Genomic DNA, 18,682 nt, shown 5'->3' with positions numbered 1-18,682 from the left:
CCCAGCATGCTTCAAACAAGCTGACAGACAAGCGGGAGAGGACTCACGGGCAGACGGCCTCCCTCAGGTCTCGGGTGGAGCTCTGGGACCACAGCAGCAACGGGCCATCCCAGCCCCTGGGCTCAGCAGCGCCCTCATTCTCAGGCCGGCGGCTCTGCCCTGAGGGGAGCAGGAAGGTCACCAACTGCCGCAGGCGGACCTCAAGCCCCTCCCACTGCTGGAGCCTGACCTCCCCCGGCCCCACCCCTTCCCCTACCCCAGCAGGACGAGAGCTCGTCTTCCCCTGGCTTCCAACGTGAGGCCCGGCCCTGGGCCCCGATTGGGCACTGCCCCAGTCCGGAGCCAATCACAGTGGCCAGGGAGGTGGAACGCACCAATTGGCCAGGGCCAGGTCGTGTGACCATGCTCCCCAGGAAACTCAAATATTACCAAGATTCCCTAACAAACCAATGAACAAAATTATCCAGTAAACGCAAACCGTACTTTTTAATGAGGCCAATGTCACAGGAAAAAAAAAAAAATGCTTCACAATGAACTGCTCAAGGAAGCTACTAAATAAACTTTCAGAAAAGTTAAGTCGTTGTTTTTTTTTTTTTTAATAGGGTGACGGAGAGCTATACCTTTCCCATCTATGTGAATTTAGGTTTAAACTAGATTTCCCTTGGCTATTATATAAGACAAAAAACCCCACATCACCCCCTTTCACTCCCCCCACCCCCAAAAAGTGTTTTAGTCTATTGAGTTTTTGTGTCCTCAGTTGTGTCTGATTCACGGCAACTCACGAACTCTACACAGCCAGGCTCTTCCGTCCATGGAATTCAGGGCAATTTTTTTCTGTCACAGTAAATGCCCACCCTGGGTGATCCAAAGGCAAGGGCTCAGAGGCTCCTGAGAGACTAACTCCTTTCAGCTGAGCACAGAGCTGGCTCCTCACTGGGATGCCTGTGGCCTGGGGCTCCCAGAGGGAACAGCAGCACTCGCCCCACCGTGTGGTCACTGCTGCAAGTGCAGGCTGCTCCTCACTCCCCCTTGACAGTGTCCCTGAGGGCAGAACAGTGTGAATCTACTCAAGGTGGAAATGCAAACTCCGATGCAACCAAACTTCCCACAAGGTCTCCAAAACCACTCAGGAACAGGGAATTGGAAACTGCAGGGCATGACATGAATGGAGATGGAGACTTGACACCTTACACCGAGTTCACTTCCAGTTATCCCTAGACAAAGTTTCCATGAAAACTTGTCACAAATCTAGAAGAACAATGAGCAGAAACCGGACACGTGCTTTGAGTCTTCACACACAAAACTAAAAGGCAGTCCACAAAACAACCCAGAGAATACACTGGACTTTGCAAAATCAAAGGTATCTACCGTGGGAAAGACCTCATTACAAAAGCAAAAGACAGGTCATACATCGCGAGACGAATGAGTGGAAACACAAAGCTTCTCAAGGACGTGTCTCCAAACAGACAAAGAACACCAACACAACAAGCCTGTGAAAACTAGGGAAAGGTCTGAAGGGACGCCAGACTGAGGAAGACACACACAGAGTATCCCGGATGATGTCCAGCACTGAGGGCCTGAAGAAACAACAGTCTAGTTGCACTCCCTCAGGCCTGTGTGACCCTGGATGAGGCCTCTGTTTCCCGGTGGCTCTGAGAGATGGACAGGGAGGAAGGGGAAGAGAAATCACTTGCACTTCTAATACTCACAGCAAAGTCTTCCAATGAGAAGGGAATTATCACCCCCACTGACAATGCCATTCACTGAAGTGATACCCACGAGTCCATCTAACCCAGAAGGGAAGGAAGGACCTGTTCTCACAAAACGGCGAGAGATGGAAGAAAGAAGATCAAGCCCACACCAATCACTGGAAAGAGAAGCTGTGCTCAGGGCTTGAAAGAATTCCTATTGGGAAAATGATGTCACAGCCCCACAAGGCAATCCACAGCTTCGATGCTATTCCTCCCAAAATGCCAATGCATGTTCGCACCGAACAAAGAATTGCAAAAGGGGTTACGGAAACAGAAAAGAGCCTAAATTGTCAATACAATCCGACGAAAAAGCCCCGATACGGACGTCCAAGGTTGTGTGAAAGGAAATTAGACGACCAAACTAGGATCCTCAGGAGAGTATCGGAGAAGGCGATGGCGACCCACTCCAGTACTCTTGCCTGGAAAATGCCCTGGACGGAGGAGCCTGGTAGGCTGCAGGCCATGGGGTCGCGCAGAGTCAGACACGACTGAAGTGACTTAGCCGCAGCGGCAGCAGCAGGACAGTATGCTATTGGGAATACAACAACACACACAGATCCAGATCGATGGAATAAAGTTGAGGGTCCAGAAACAAACCCCGGCATCCAAGGTCAACTCATCTCTGACACAGAAGGGGAGAATATCCAAATGGGAACAAGAAAGCCTCTTCAATCAATGTCCATGGGAAAACCAGACAGCTACATCTGAAGAACGCTATTGGTTTTGATCTCACACCACCTCAATATCGGGGAAAAACCTCACCCTAAAGACTGATGTCATGAGATAGCTAGAAAGAAGCGTAGGTCAAAGGCTCCTGATCATCAGAGTCTCCTTGCCATTTGCTGGGCGGAGGTAGAAATGGGTCTCTTGAAGTAAGGGAAAGAGGGAAACCAAGTACACCAATGGGTTTCCATCCAATGGAACCTCTTCACAACAGAGAAGCTAAGCATTCACAAATGCAAAAGATAGGAAACGGAACATGAGAGACTCCTTGCAAGTGGTGTATCTGAGAAGGGGTTCATATGGAAAGAGACGAAGAATGCACAGCACTCAGATTCCAAGAAACACCACCACCACCCTTGACCCTTCCCCCATGACCAACTCCGACCTAAAGCCTTTCTCTCCCTCTAACCTATCCCTAAAACATAACCCTCATCTAATCATATACATGTGCATTCCTAGCATCCATCCATCCACACACGAGAGAGAAAGAGGAAGACACAGACTGAATCGAGAAAGGAAAAGAGAGGGACACAGCCAGAGAGAGACACGGAACCAAAGAGAGGAAAGGAGTCGATGGTCCAGACTTTTCATCAATCTGTCTCGAAGGTAGAAGCAATGACAGTGCCCATCCACCCCAGAAGGGGGAAACGGACGGAAGGTTTGGAGAGGAAAAGACAAGAACGCAGGGAGCCATTAGAAGCTCAGCCACCCGCAGAAGCCGAGCTGGGACACTTGAACAGAATCTCAATGGAAACAGAGGACCAGAAAGTTGGCTACTCTTTTCTATCAGAGAGGGAGACCTTCGAGTCTTCCTTTCGGTCCTCCAACTTGCATGCGGGGTCTCAAAACAGTCAGGAGGGGGAGTGCCTTTTCCTGGGTACCACGGCGCATCCAGGCCTCGTTCTGCCCCATTCTGTGCTGTGTCAGCCCTGGATGGAGTCTTTCTTTCTGAAGTCTCAGCGCACAAGCTCCACGTGATATCAGCCCCAGGTGGAAAGGCATGGAGCTGCTCGTAGGCCGACAGACCTAGGAAACAGATGGGGGAATGACCCCCACTCTGCAGATGGAGAGACCGGGGAAACCCTGAGGGGCATATGCTGTCCAGGGCCACACCACTTATGAGAAGAAGGAGCCTGGTCTGAGAGCAGCGGGGTCCTCGGAGCTCAGGCCCTGGCTGCACCCAGGCCTCCCCAGGGCTGTGGGCTGGGCTGTGTGGCTGTCACTGTGCCTGCACATGGCCTAAGGGGGGTGGTCGAGCAGTCAGAAACCCAGAGATTCCCTTGCGAAGTTTTGGGGAAGGGACCTCAGCACGAACCCCAGGAAATGATGTCACCTGCCGGCAACAGAACCCAACAGAACCCGCAACCCGGGTATCCAGGCCTCCAGAGCGGAGAGGAGCCCCCAGCCAGATCACTTGCTGCCAGGATGTTCTGCTGTTTGCCCCTGCCCAGAGGCCGGGGCCTCAGGAGAGCTCACAGGCAGTGTGCGTGGGCACCCTGTCGACGTTGGCTCAGGGCACCCCCGAGAGGCCTCTGGCCCTTTGCCCGGAGAAACAGAAAGGTAACACGGGGAGCCCCAGGCGGGGCCAGGCCACCTCTCCCATGCCACCCGGAAACACCGGGTCCTTTGCCTGTGTGTGTGGATGCGGGTTTCTCGGGGTGTGTCTCCCTCAAGGAAGCCCAGGCGGATGTGGGGTCAGAAGCCTGCGGACAAGTTGTGTCCACACCCCAGGGGAGAGCAGGCTGGGTGGGATGGGGAGAGTGCGGGCAGCGCCGGCCGCCCAGGCTGACCTCACACCCTCAGGTGGGTCTCTTTCCTCCCGGGTGGGGATCTGAGCAGACACACGTCTCTGACCCTTCTGGGAAGAGAAGTTCGAGCAGGCAGAAGCAGCGGCTCCACTGGCCAGGCCCAGCTCGGAAAACTCCCAGCACGGCTGGCTGACGGTCACTGTCGTTGCAGAGCTTCCCACGTGATGAGGCCGAGGACGGGGACACCCCGTCCACCTCCCGGAGGGAGGGGTCGGAGCACCACCCCCCCGCCCGTGAGGCCCAGTGCAGGCTCCAGGTGAGCGTGCCCACGGAGGCATCAGCCCCACCGGGGGCGAAGCGGAGGCGGGGAAGGCCTGCTGCCGAGACACCGCCCAGGATACACCCGGCGGCCCAGTCTGAGGCTGCCACGGAGCTCAGCACACCCGGCTCCGACCCAGAGTCCCGAGAACCCCGGCCTCTGAGGCAGCAGGAGGACCTGGAGCCCAGCACGCCAGAGCACAGAGGTGAGGACGCTGGGGCTGGTGCACGGGAGTGTGTGGGGAGGGGGTGCTGAGCTACACACGGACGAGTCCCCGAAAGATGCTGCTGGGCCTGCAGCAAGCGCTGGCCTCACACCCCCACCCCCATCTTGCACACTTCAGTCCCAAAAGACATCCGACCCTGGGTATTCTTTGGGAATCTCTTGGAAGCTTTCTGTCCCGGGATACGCACATGCCAAGGCTGGCCTGTGGGCAAACTTTGCTTCTCCCCCAGCTCTAGCACTGGCCTCCAACTGGAACCAGGCTCTACTTCCCAGACCTGTCGCTACAGAGGTGGTGGCTCCAGGTGCAGGACCCAGGGATCCACCGAGGCCAGATGGAGAACCGAGACTTGTCCTCGCAGAGACACCAGGCCAGCTGGGTACTGGCCAGCACACCGGGCAGATCGGATCTCCGTGCCTGCAGGGCCCCCAGCCCCAGGCACTGATGTCCCACCCCCTCAGCCAGAACCTCCACCTCCACGTGCACCTGTACCTGCTCGGGCTTTGGCAGGAGAACCCGAGGCAGAGGAGGAGTCACCGCCTCGGCAGGGAGAGCCTGCCCTGGCTCCCGCGCAACACCCAGACGCCGACGATGACTCACTCGCCCCTGCAGGAAGAACGAGCCCCCGCTCTGGGCAGAGACCCAGAGCCCTTGCCGGAAACACCACGTCCAGGGGAGCGGTCGGCTCTGCAGCCTCCATCCCTGTCTGCTCACCGTGGACGCCGGCAACTCGGTCTGCCCCCAGGGGACATGGAGTTCCTTTCCCCTGAACTGCTTTGCATTTGGTTTGTTTCCACCTTTCTGGTGATGTTTTATTTTGTGTATGGTTTCCTGTATTTCTCTTGGTTAAGTTGGGATTAGTAAACTTTTTCATCATTGTTGCAATTTGGGAACACTGTTGTGTAACTCTGGTGATACTGTGTTACCATCCCACTTTGTAGTTTCAGACCCGTTCGATCTTTATGCCCCACCCCCCAACAAAGCCTGGATTCAAGGCAAGCACGCCCTGTTCATCCCTCCCCCCGATCCTGAACACAATTTCATCTTTTCTTTCTGCATTCCTTCCTATATTCTTGGTGTCCCCAATCAATGACTCTCAGTGAAATGACTGAAGGAGTTTTTTTCGGACTCTCCACCTACTGTAAGACTCCATTGGAGAGTTCTCATTTGTATGTCATTTGAACTAGCCTTTGATAGCTGAAAGGACGGTGTACGTCCTTTCAAGATATCATGTGCCAAACGAAGCCCTTTTGGCAAATGCCATCATTATCTCCAGGCAGGCATTGCTGTTTGAAGGGTGACATCTCAGCCAGAAGGCAGAGGCTGAGCTCCTCTTGTTGCACCAGCTCCCAAAAGAAGCCAAGAAAGGGAGCTGGAACAACAAACCACCCCAACGCCCAGGAAAGCGTTCTTCACGACAGAAGGCTAGAAAATGACCCAACAACCTTGTGGCCCAGAACCCCTCTAAAAAATCACTGTTCCATAAAAAAGAGAAACACATGGGAAGTTCCAAGGAGAGGCAATGCCCATGGCCAGTGTACTTTAGAGACGGCCTGACCGCTCCGGGGAAGACACGCACCGACGGAACCCCTTGGGAAACAGCAGTGATAGTCCTCACCGTCGTAAGGGTTTCCTCTGGGGACAACCTGCCCTGGGCACCACATGAGGGAGCAGACCGGCTTCTCTTCCTCTGCCCCCACACCATTCACTCATGAAGGCAGCTCAGGTGTTCTCATGCCCTGCCTGCCTGCCTGCCTGCCTGGCTCATCCGTGAGCTGTGCCCACCTCCAGGGCAGGACTCCACCTTCTCCTCTCTGTGTACCGTGAATCTGCACACAGTGGGCTTTCAGAACCTTAGGAGACTTGAGCCATTCCCACTGGAGCCAGAACCCTCCCCAGGAAGGAAAACAGCTGTGGAGTCATTTTGGCCCCAGCACTGGTTCCCAAACCCTGGCGGCTCCTACAGCCTCTACGGTGTGAAGAGGGAGGTCCCTTTTGACAGAGCTTTCCGGCTGTCAGATCTAAGCTGTTGTTTCCCTGTCAGCTGTGTCTCTTCCGTTGCAGCCAGGTGGGCCACGCTGCTCCAAAGGAGCTCACAAGCTGAGTTGCAAGGGAGGTATTGAGAGGACAGGGATGGCTACAACGTGCTGCAAACTGAGTGAGGGTCCCCACAATCCTCAGCAAAGGTCTGTGGTGTGCAAGTGGGGAGTAGAGGGCCCCCAAGTTCCAAAGGAAGGGAGGTACTCGGGAGCTAAAGCCCTTGGCTGCTGTGGTAGCAGCTGCAGATGGCAGCTCGTCCACAGTGCACTTCGAATGAGGTCATATGAGCGGGACTCTGGAAATGGCTCCGAAATCCAGAGAAAGGGGTCAGGGTATGTGGGAATCCGGCGGGGGTGGGGGGTGGATGAAGGAACGTGTCCTTCCTCTCTCCAGTGCAATTTGGTTTGGTGAGTCTCAAAGCTACCAGATGGCACTTCCCAAGTCAGGCCCCCGCAGGAATCAGGGTGGGCTGCGTGCCTCGGCCCCTGCCACAGGGACAAGCCACACCAGTGGCCTCCCTGAGCTCAAATGGCCGGATCTGGGGGTTCTGTCTGGGTGCACACCTCCTTGCTGTGGCCAGGTTCCCCCCTTCTCTGAGCACCAGCTTCATCCTCTCGAAGGAGGACATCGATTGCTACCTTGGCACGTTACTCTCTTCATCCTGTGAAGACTCATTAGGCTTATCCTACAATTACTAGCTGGCCCGAAGAGATATCTCCTGAATCCAGATTAAGCTGGAGTCTCCCAGGCTCATCTGGCATGTCTTCCCTGAAGTCTGCCAAAACCCACACCCTTGCATTTCCAGGGACTCCCCTTAGCCAGCTGGGCAGAAAACCCAGCATGCTTCAAACAAGCTGACAGACAAGCGGGAGAGGACTCACGGGCAGACGGCCTCCCTCAGGTCTCGGGTGGAGCTCTGGGACCACAGCAGCAACGGGCCATCCCAGGCCCTGGGCTCAGCAGCGCCCTCATTCTCAGGCCGGCGGCTCTGCCCTGAGGGGAGCAGGAAGGTCACCAACTGCCGCAGGCGGACCTCAAGCCCCTCCCACTGCTGGAGCCTGACCTCCCCCGGCCCCACCCCTTCCCCTACCCCAGCAGGACGAGAGCTCGTCTTCCCCTGGCTTCCAACGTGAGGCCCGGCCCTGGGCCCCGATTGGGCACTGCCCCAGTCCGGAGCCAATCACAGTGGCCAGGGAGGTGGAACGCACCGATTGGCCAGGGCCAGGTCATGTGACCATGCTCCCCAGGAAACTCAAATATTACCAAGATTCCCTAACAAACCAATGAACAAAATTATCCAGTAAACGCAAACCGTACTTTTTAATGAGGCCAATGTCACAGAAAAAAAAAAAATGCTTCACAATGAACTGCTCAAGGAAGCTACTAAATAAACTTTCAGAAAAGTTAAGTCGTTTTTTTTTTTTTTTTAATAGGGTGACGGAGAGCTATACCTTTCCCATCTATGTGAATTTAGGTTTAAACTAGATTTCCCTTGGCTATTATATAAGACAAAAAACCCCACATCACCCCCTTTCACTCCCCCCACCCCCAAAAAGTGTTTTAGTCTATTGAGTTTTTGTGTCCTCAGTTGTGTCTGATTCACGGCAACTCACGAACTCTACACAGCCAGGCTCTTCCGTCCATGGAATTCAGGGCAATTTTTTTCTGTCACAGTAAATGCCCACCCTGGGTGATCCAAAGGCAAGGGCTCAGAGGCTCCTGAGAAACTAACTCCTTTCAGCTGAGCACAGAGCTGGCTCCTCACTGGGATGCCTGTGGCCTGGGGCTCCCAGAGGGGACAGCAGCACTCGCCCCACCGTGTGGTCACTGCTGCAAGTGCAGGCTGCTCCTCACTCCCCCTTGACAGTGTCCCTGAGGGCAGAACAGTGTGAATCTACTCAAGGTGGAAATGCAAACTCCGATGCAACCAAACTTCCCACAAGGTCTCCAAAACCACTCAGGAACAGGGAATTGGAAACTGCAGGGCATGACATGAATGGAGATGGAGACTTGACACCTTACACCGAGTTCACTTCCAGTTATCCCTAGACAAAGTTTCCATGAAAACTTGTCACAAATCTAGAAGAACAATGAGCAGAAACCGGACACGTGCTTTGAGTCTTCACACACAAAACTAAAAGGCAGTCCACAAAACAACCCAGAGAATACACTGGACTTTGCAAAATCAAAGGTATCTACCGTGGGAAAGACCTCATTACAAAAGCAAAAGACAGGTCATACATCGCGAGACGAATGAGTGGAAACACAAAGCTTCTCAAGGACGTGTCTCCAAACAGACAAAGAACACCAACACAACAAGCCTGTGAAAACTAGGGAAAGGTCTGAAGGGACGCCAGACTGAGGAAGACACACACAGAGTATCCCGGATGATGTCCAGCACTGAGGGCCTGAAGAAACAACAGTCTAGTTGCACTCCCTCAGGCCTGTGTGACCCTGGATGAGGCCTCTGTTTCCCGGTGGCTCTGAGAGATGGACAGGGAGGAAGGGGAAGAGAAATCACTTGCACTTCTGATACTCACAGCAAAGTCTTCCAATGAGAAGGGAATTATCACCCCCACTGACAATGCCATTCACTGAAGTGATACCCATGAGTCCATCTAACCCAGAAGGGAAGGAAGGACCTGTTCTCACAAAACGGCGAGAGATGGAAGAAAGAAGATCAAGCCCACACCAATCACTGGAAAGAGAAGCTGTGCTCAGGGCTTGAAAGAATTCCTATTGGGAAAATGATGTCACAGCCCCACAAGGCAATCCACAGCTTCGATGCTATTCCTCCCAAAATGCCAATGCATGTTCGCACCGAACAAAGAATTGCAAAAGGGGTTACGGAAACAGAAAAGAGCCTAAATTGTCAATACAATCCGACGAAAAAGCCCCGATACGGACGTCCAAGGTTGTGTGAAAGGAAATTAGACGACCAAACTAGGATCCTCAGGAGAGTATCGGAGAAGGCGATGGCGACCCACTCCAGTACTCTTGCCTGGAAAATGCCCTGGACGGAGGAGCCTGGTAGGCTGCAGGCCATGGGGTCGCGCAGAGTCAGACACGACTGAAGTGACTTAGCCGCAGCGGCAGCAGCAGGACAGTATGCTATTGGGAATACAACAACACACACAGATCCAGATCGATGGAATAAAGTTGAGGGTCCAGAAACAAACCCCGGCATCCAAGGTCAACTCATCTCTGACACAGAAGGGGAGAATATCCAAATGGGAACAAGAAAGCCTCTTCAATCAATGTCCATGGGAAAACCAGACAGCTACATCTGAAGAACGCTATTGGTTTTGATCTCACACCACCTCAATATCGGGGAAAAACCTCACCCTAAAGACTGATGTCATGAGATAGCTAGAAAGAAGCGTAGGTCAAAGGCTCCTGATCATCAGAGTCTCCTTGCCATTTGCTGGGCGGAGGTAGAAATGGGTCTCTTGAAGTAAGGGAAAGAGGGAAACCAAGTACACCAATGGGTTTCCATCCAATGGAACCTCTTCACAACAGAGAAGCTAAGCATTCACAAATGCAAAAGATAGGAAACGGAACATGAGAGACTCCTTGCAAGTGGTGTATCTGAGAAGGGGTTCATATGGAAAGAGACGAAGAATGCACAGCACTCAGATTCCAAGAAACACCACCACCACCCTTGACCCTTCCCCCATGACCAACTCCGACCTAAAGCCTTTCTCTCCCTCTAACCTATCCCTAAAACATAACCCTCATCTAATCATATACATGTGCATTCCTAGCATCCATCCATCCACACACGAGAGAGAAAGAGGAAGACACAGACTGAATCGAGAAAGGAAAAGAGAGGGACACAGCCAGAGAGAGACACGGAACCAAAGAGAGGAAAGGAGTCGATGGTCCAGACTTTTCATCAATCTGTCTCGAAGGTAGAAGCAATGACAGCGCCCATCCACCCCAGAAGGGGGAAACGGACGGAAGGTTTGGAGAGGAAAAGACAAGAACGCAGGGAGCCATTAGAAGCTCAGCCACCCGCAGAAGCCGAGCTGGGACACTTGAACAGAATCTCAATGGAAACAGAGGACCAGAAAGTTGGCTACTCTTTTCTATCAGAGAGGGAGACCTTCGAGTCTTCCTTTCGGTCCTCCAACTTGCATGCGGGGTCTCAAAACAGTCAGGAGGGGGAGTGCCTTTTCCTGGGTACCACGGCGCATCCAGGCCTCGTTCTGCCCCATTCTGTGCTGTGTCAGCCCTGGATGGAGTCTTTCTTTCTGAAGTCTCAGCGCACAAGCTCCACGTGATATCAGCCCCAGGTGGAAAGGCATGGAGCTGCTCGTAGGCCGACAGACCTAGGAAACAGATGGGGGAATGACCCCCACTCTGCAGATGGAGAGACCGGGGAAACCCTGAGGGGCATATGCTTGTCCAGGGCCACACCACTTATGAGAAGAAGGAGCCTGGTCTGAGAGCAGCGGGGTCCTCGGAGCTCAGGCCCTGGCTGCACCCAGGCCTCCCCAGGGCTGTGGGCTGGGCTGTGTGGCTGTCACTGTGCCTGCACATGGCCTAAAGGGGGTGGTCGAGCAGTCAGAAACCCAGAGATTCCCTTGCGAAGTTTTGGGGAAGGGACCTCAGCACGAACCCCAGGAAATGATGTCACCTGCCGGCAACAGAACCCAACAGAACCCGCAACCCGGGTATCCAGGCCTCCAGAGCGGAGAGGAGCCCCCAGCCAGATCACTTGCTGCCAGGATGTTCTGCTGTTTGCCCCTGCCCAGAGGCCGGGGCCTCAGGAGAGCTCACAGGCAGTGTGCGTGGGCACCCTGTCGACGTTGGCTCAGGGCACCCCCGAGAGGCCTCTGGCCCTTTGCCCGGAGAAACAGAAAGGTAACACGGGGAGCCCCAGGCGGGGCCAGGCCACCTCTCCCATGCCACCCGGAAACACCGGGTCCTTTGCCTGTGTGTGTGGATGCGGGTTTCTCGGGGTGTGTCTCCCTCAAGGAAGCCCAGGCGGATGTGGGGTCAGAAGCCTGCGGACAAGTTGTGTCCACACCCCAGGGGAGAGCAGGCTGGGTGGGATGGGGAGAGTGCGGGCAGCGCCGGCCGCCCAGGCTGACCTCACACCCTCAGGTGGGTCTCTTTCCTCCCGGGTGGGGATCTGAGCAGACACACGTCTCTGACCCTTCTGGGAAGAGAAGTTCGAGCAGGCAGAAGCAGCGGCTCCACTGGCCAGGCCCAGCTCGGAAAACTCCCAGCACGGCTGGCTGACGGTCACTGTCGTTGCAGAGCTTCCCACGTGATGAGGCCGAGGACGGGGACACCCCGTCCACCTCCCGGAGGGAGGGGTCGGAGCACCACCCCCCCGCCCGTGAGGCCCAGTGCAGGCTCCAGGTGAGCGTGCCCACGGAGGCATCAGCCCCACCGGGGGCGAAGCGGAGGCGGGGAAGGCCTGCTGCCGAGACACCGCCCAGGATACACCCGGCGGCCCAGTCTGAGGCTGCCACGGAGCTCAGCACACCCGGCTCCAACCCAGAGTCCCGAGAACCCCGGCCTCTGAGGCAGCAGGAGGACCTGGAGCCCAGCACGCCAGAGCACAGAGGTGAGGACGCTGGGGCTGGTGCACGGGAGTGTGTGGGGAGGGGGTGCTGAGCTACACACGGACGAGTCCCCGAAAGATGCTGCTGGGCCTGCAGCAAGCGCTGGCCTCACACCCCCACCCCCATCTTGCACACTTCAGTCCCAAAAGACATCCGACCCTGGGTATTCTTTGGGAATCTCTTGGAAGCTTTCTGTCCCGGGATACGCACATGCCAAGGCTGGCCTGTGGGCAAACTTTGCTTCTCCCCCAGCTCTAGCACTGGCCTCCAACTGGAACCAGGCTCTACTTCCCAGACCTGTCCCTACAGAGGTGGTGGCTCCAGGTGCAGGACCCAGGGATCCACCGAGGCCAGATGGAGAACCGAGACTTGCCCTCGCAGAGACACCAGGCCAGCTGGGTACTGGCCAGCACACCGGGCAGATCGGATCTCCGTGCCTGCAGGGCCCCCAGCCCCAGGCACTGATGTCCCACCCCCTCAGCCAGAACCTCCACCTCCACGTGCACCTGTACCTGCTCGGGCTTTGGCAGGAGAACCCGAGGCAGAGGAGGAGTCACCGCCTCGGCAGGGAGAGCCTGCCCTGGCTCCCGCGCAACACCCAGACGCCGACGATGACTCACTCGCCCCTGCAGGAAGAACGAGCCCCCGCTCTGGGCAGAGACCCAGAGCCCTTGCCGGAAACACCACGTCCAGGGGAGCGGTCGGCTCTGCAGCCTCCATCCCTGTCTGCTCACCGTGGACGCCGGCAACTCGGTCTGCCCCCAGGGGACATGGAGTTCCTTTCCCCTGAACTGCTTTGCATTTGGTTTGTTTCCACCTTTCTGGTGATGTTTTATTTTGTGTATGGTTTCCTGTATTTCTCTTGGTTAAGTTGGGATTAGTAAACTTTTTCATCATTGTTGCAATTTGGGAACACTGTTGTGTAACTCTGGTGATACTGTGTTACCATCCCACTTTGTAGTTTCAGACCCGTTCGATCTTTATGCCCCACCCGCCAACAAAGCCTGGATTCAAGGCAAGCACGCCCTGTTCATCCCTCCCCCCGATCCTGAACACAATTTCATCTTTTCTTTCTGCATTCCTTCCTATATTCTTGGTGTCCCCAATCAATGACTCTCAGTGAAATGACTGAAGGAGTTTTTTTCGGACTCTCCACCTACTGTAAGACTCCATTGGAGAGTTCTCATTTGTATGTCATTTGAACTAGCCTTTGATAGCTGAAAGGACGGTGTACGTCCTTTCAAGATATCATGTGCCAAACGAAGCCCTTTTGGCAAATGCCATCATTATCTCCAGGCAGGCATTGCTGTTTGAAGGGTGACATCTCAGCCAGAAGGCAGAGGCTGAGCTCCTCTTGTTGCACCAGCTCCCAAAAGAAGCCAAGAAAGGGAGCTGGAACAACAAACCACCCCAACGCCCAGGAAAGCGTTCTTCACGACAGAAGGCTAGAAAATGACCCAACAACCTTGTGGCCCAGAACCCCTCTAAAAAATCACTGTTCCATAAAAAAGAGAAACACATGGGAAGTTCCAAGGAGAGGCAATGCCCATGGCCAGTGTACTTTAGAGACGGCCTGACCGCTCCGGGGAAGACACGCACCGACGGAACCCCTTGGGAAACAGCAGTGATAGTCCTCACCGTCGTAAGGGTTTCCTCTGGGGACAACCTGCCCTGGGCACCACATGAGGGAGCAGACCGGCTTCTCTTCCTCTGCCCCCACACCATTCACTCATGAAGGCAGCTCAGGTGTTCTCATGCCCTGCCTGCCTGCCTGCCTGCCTGGCTCATCCGTGAGCTGTGCCCACCTCCAGGGCAGGACTCCACCTTCTCCTCTCTGTGTACCGTGAATCTGCACACAGTGGGCTTTCAGAACCTTAGGAGACTTGAGCCATTCCCACTGGAGCCAGAACCCTCCCCAGGAAGGAAAACAGCTGTGGAGTCATTTTGGCCCCAGCACTGGTTCCCAAACCCTGGCGGCTCCTACAGCCTCTACGGTGTGAAGAGGGAGGTCCCTTTTGACAGAGCTTTCCGGCTGTCAGATCTAAGCTGTTGTTTCCCTGTCAGCTGTGTCTCTTCCGTTGCAGCCAGGTGGGCCACGCTGCTCCAAAGGAGCTCACAAGCTGAGTTGCAAGGGAGGTATTGAGAGGACAGGGATGGCTACAACGTGCTGCAAACTGAGTGAGGGTCCCCACAATCCTCAGCAAAGGTCTGTGGTGTGCAAGTGGGGAGTAGAGGGCCCCCAAGTTCCAAAGGAAGGGAGGTACTCGGGAGCTAAAGCCCTTGGCTGCTGTGGTAGCAGCTGCACATGGCAGCTCGTCCACAGTGCACTTCGAATGAGGTCATATGAGCGGGACTCTGGAAATGGCTCCGAAATCCAGAGAAAGGGGTCAGGGTATGTGGGAATCCGGCGGGGGTGGGGGGTGGATGAAGGAAGGTGTCCTTCCTCTCTCCAGTGCAATTTGGTTTGGTGAGTCTCAAAGCTACCAGATGGCACTTCCCAAGTCAGGCCCCCGCAGGAATCAGGGTGGGCTGCGTGCCTCGGCCCCTGCCACAGGGACAAGCCACACCAGTGGCCTCCCTGAGCTCAAATGGCCGGATCTGGGGGTTCTGTCTGGGTGCACACCTCCTTGCTGTGGCCAAGTTCCCCCCTTCTCTGAGCACCAGCTTCATCCTCTCGAAGGAGGACATCGATTGCTACCTTGGCACGTTACTCTCTTCATCCTGTGAAGACTCATTAGGCTTATCCTACAATTACTAGCTGGCCCGAAGAGATATCTCCTGAATCCAGATTAAGCTGGAGTCTCCCAGGCTCATCTGGCATGTCTTCCCTGAAGTCTGCCAAAACCCACACCCTTGCATTTCCAGGGACTCCCCTTAGCCAGCTGGGCAGAAAACCCAGCATGCTTCAAACAAGCTGACAGACAAGCGGGAGAGGACTCACGGGCAGACGGCCTCCCTCAGGTCTCGGGTGGAGCTCTGGGACCACAGCAGCAACGGGCCATCCCAGCCCCTGGGCTCAGCAGCGCCCTCATTCTCAGGCCGGCGGCTCTGCCCTGAGGGGAGCAGGAAGGTCACCAACTGCCGCAGGCGGACCTCAAGCCCCTCCCACTGCTGGAGCCTGACCTCCCCCGGCCCCACCCCTTCCCCTACCCCAGCAGGACGAGAGCTCGTCTTCCCCTGGCTTCCAACGTGGGGCCCGGCCCTGGGCCCCGATTGGGCACTGCCCCAGTCCGGAGCCAATCACAGTGGCCAGGGAGGTGGAACGCACCGATTGGCCAGGGCCAGGTCATGTGACCATGCTCCCCAGGAAACTCAGATATTACCAAGATTCCCTAACAAACCAATGAACAAAATTATCCAGTAAACGCATACCGTACTTTTTAATGAGGCCAATGTCACAGAAAAAAAAAAAAAAAGCTTCACAATGAACTGCTCAAGGAAGCTACTAAATAAACTTTCAGAAAAGTTAAGTCGTTTTTTTTTTTTTTTTTTTTTAATAGGGTGACGGAGAGCTATACCTTTCCCATCTATGTGAATTTAGTTTTAAACTAGATTTCCCTTGGCTATTATATAAGACAAAAAACCCCACATCACCCCCTTTCACTCCCCCAACCCCCAAAAAGTGTTTTAGTCTATTGAGTTTTTGTGTCCTCAGTTGTGTCTGATTCACGGCAACTCACGAACTCTACACAGCCAGGCTCTTCCGTCCATGGAATTCAGGGCAATTTTTTTCTGTCACAGTAAATGCCCACCCTGGGTGATCCAAAGGCAAGGGCTCAGAGGCTCCTGAGAGAATAACTCCTTTCAGCTGAGCACAGAGCTGGCTCCTCACTGGGATGCCTGTGGCCTGGGGCTCCCAGAGGGAACAGCAGCACTCGCCCCACCGTGTGGTCACTGCTGCAAGTGCAGGCTGCTCCTCACTCCCCCTTGACAGTGTCCCTGAGGGCAGAACAGTGTGAATCTACTCAAGGTGGAAATGCAAACTCCGATGCAACCAAACTTCCCACAAGGTCTCCAAAACCACTCAGGAACAGGGAATTGGAAACTGCAGGGCATGACATGAATGGAGATGGAGACTTGACACCTTACACCGAGTTCACTTCCAGTTATCCCTAGACAAAGTTTCCATGAAAACTTGTCACAAATCTAGAAGAACAATGAGCAGAAACCGGACACGTGCTTTGAGTCTTCACACACAAAACTAAAAGGCAGTCCACAAAACAACCCAGAGAATACACTGGACTTTGCAAAATCAAAGATATCTACCGTGGGAAAGACCTCATTACAAAAGCAAAAGACAGGTCATACATCGCGAGACGAATGAGTGGAAACACAAAGCTTCTCAAGGACGTGTCTCCAAACAGACAAAGAACACCAACACAACAAGCCTGTGAAAACTAGGGAAAGGTCTGAAGGGACGCCAGACTGAGGAAGACACACACAGAGTATCCCGGATGATGTCCAGCACTGAGGGCCTGAAGAAACAACAGTCTAGTTGCACTCCCTCAGGCCTGTGTGACCCTGGATGAGGCCTCTGTTTCCCGGTGGCTCTGAGAGATGGACAGGGAGGAAGGGGAAGAGAAATCACTTGCACTTCTAATACTCACCGCAAAGTCTTCCAATGAGAAGGGAATTATCACCCCCACTGACAATGCCATTCACTGAAGTGATACCCACGAGTCCATCTAACCCAGAAGGGAAGGAAGGACCTGTTCTCACAAAACGGCGAGAGATGGAAGAAAGAAGATCAAGCCCACACCAATCACTGGAAAGAGAAGCTGTGCTCAGGGCTTGAAAGAATTCCTATTGGGAAAATGATGTCACAGCCCCACAAGGCAATCCACAGCTTCGATGCTATTCCTCCCAAAATGCCAATGCATGTTCGCACCGAACAAAGAATTGCAAAAGGGGTTACGGAAACAGAAAAGAGCCTAAATTGTCAATACAATCCGACGAAAAAGCCCCGATACGGACGTCCAAGGTTGTGTGAAAGGAAATTAGACGACCAAACTAGGATCCTCAGGAGAGTATCGGAGAAGGCGATGGCGACCCACTCCAGTACTCTTGCCTGGAAAATGCCCTGGACGGAGGAGCCTGGTAGGCTGCAGGCCATGGGGTCGCGCAGAGTCAGACACGACTGAAGTGACTTAGCCGCAGCGGCAGCAGCAGGACAGTATGCTATTGGGAATACAACAACACACACAGATCCAGATCGATGGAATAAAGTTGAGGGTCCAGAAACAAACCCCGGCATCCAAGGTCAACTCATCTCTGACACAGAAGGGGAGAATATCCAAATGGGAACAAGAAAGCCTCTTCAATCAATGTCCATGGGAAAACCAGACAGCTACATCTGAAGAACGCTATTGGTTTTGATCTCACACCACCTCAATATCGGGGAAAAACCTCACCCTAAAGACTGATGTCATGAGATAGCTAGAAAGAAGCGTAGGTCAAAGGCTCCTGATCATCAGAGTCTCCTTGCCATTTGCTGGGCGGAGGTAGAAATGGGTCTCTTCAAGTAAGGGAAAGAGGGAAACCAAGTACACCAATGGGTTTCCATCCAATGGAACCTCTTCACAACAGAGAAGCTAAGCATTCACAAATGCAAAAGATAGGAAACGGAACATGAGAGACTCCTTGCAAGTGGTGTATCTGAGAAGGGGTTCATATGGAAAGAGACGAAGAATGCACAGCACTCAGATTCCAAGAAACACCACCACCACCCTTGACCCTTCCCCCATGACCAACTCCGACCTAAAGCCTTTCTCTCCCTCTAACCTATCCCTAAAACATAACCCTCATCTAATCATATACATGTGCATTCCTAGCATCCATCCATCCACACACGAGAGAGAAAGAGGAAGACACAGACTGAATCGAGAAAGGAAAAGAGAGGGACACAGCCAGAGAGAGACACGGAACCAAAGAGAGGAAAGGAGTCGATGGTCCAGACTTTTCATCAATCTGTCTCGAAGGTAGAAGCAATGACAGCGCCCATCCACCCCAGAAGGGGGAAACGGACGGAAGGTTTGGAGAGGAAAAGACAAGAACGCAGGGAGCCATTAGAAGCTCAGCCACCCGCAGAAGCCGAGCTGGGACACTTGAACAGAATCTCAATGGAAACAGAGGACCAGAAAGTTGGCTACTCTTTTCTATCAGAGAGGGAGACCTTCGAGTCTTCCTTTCGGTCCTCCAACTTGCATGCGGGGTCTCAAAACAGTCAGGAGGGGGAGTGCCTTTTCCTGGGTACCACGGCGCATCCAGGCCTCGTTCTGCCCCATTCTGTGCTGTGTCAGCCC

The 18,682-nt window shown here is 54.1% G+C and overlaps 2 long non-coding RNA genes across 2 annotated transcripts in view; one reads left to right on the top strand and one right to left on the bottom strand.

Annotated features, from left to right (window-relative positions):
• The window catches only part of LOC145514049 (uncharacterized), a 37,952-nt gene extending 22,449 nt beyond the window's left edge, over positions 1-15,503 (bottom strand). The window contains exons 1-2 of the long non-coding RNA XR_014059821.1: positions 15,322-15,503; positions 7,686-7,797 (exon numbers count right to left, since the gene is read on the bottom strand). This is a non-coding gene — a long non-coding RNA (uncharacterized LOC145514049). The remainder of the gene's footprint in view (positions 1-7,685; positions 7,798-15,321) is intronic.
• On the top strand, positions 11,488-13,283 carry LOC145514055 (uncharacterized). The gene is made up of 2 exons (XR_014059827.1): positions 11,488-12,382; positions 12,633-13,283. It is a non-coding gene; the product is annotated as an uncharacterized LOC145514055 (long non-coding RNA).
• Positions 15,504-18,682: the final 3,179 nt, after the last annotated feature.

Source organism: Giraffa tippelskirchi, chromosome 7 (assembly GCF_054371585.1).
Source record: "Giraffa tippelskirchi isolate mGirTip1 chromosome 7, T2T-mGirTip1v1.2.pri, whole genome shotgun sequence".
NCBI classification, from domain to species: domain Eukaryota; kingdom Metazoa; phylum Chordata; class Mammalia; order Artiodactyla; family Giraffidae; genus Giraffa; species Giraffa tippelskirchi.
Note: the sequence above shows the minus strand (reverse complement) of the source record. Positions and strands in the feature narration are given on the sequence as shown.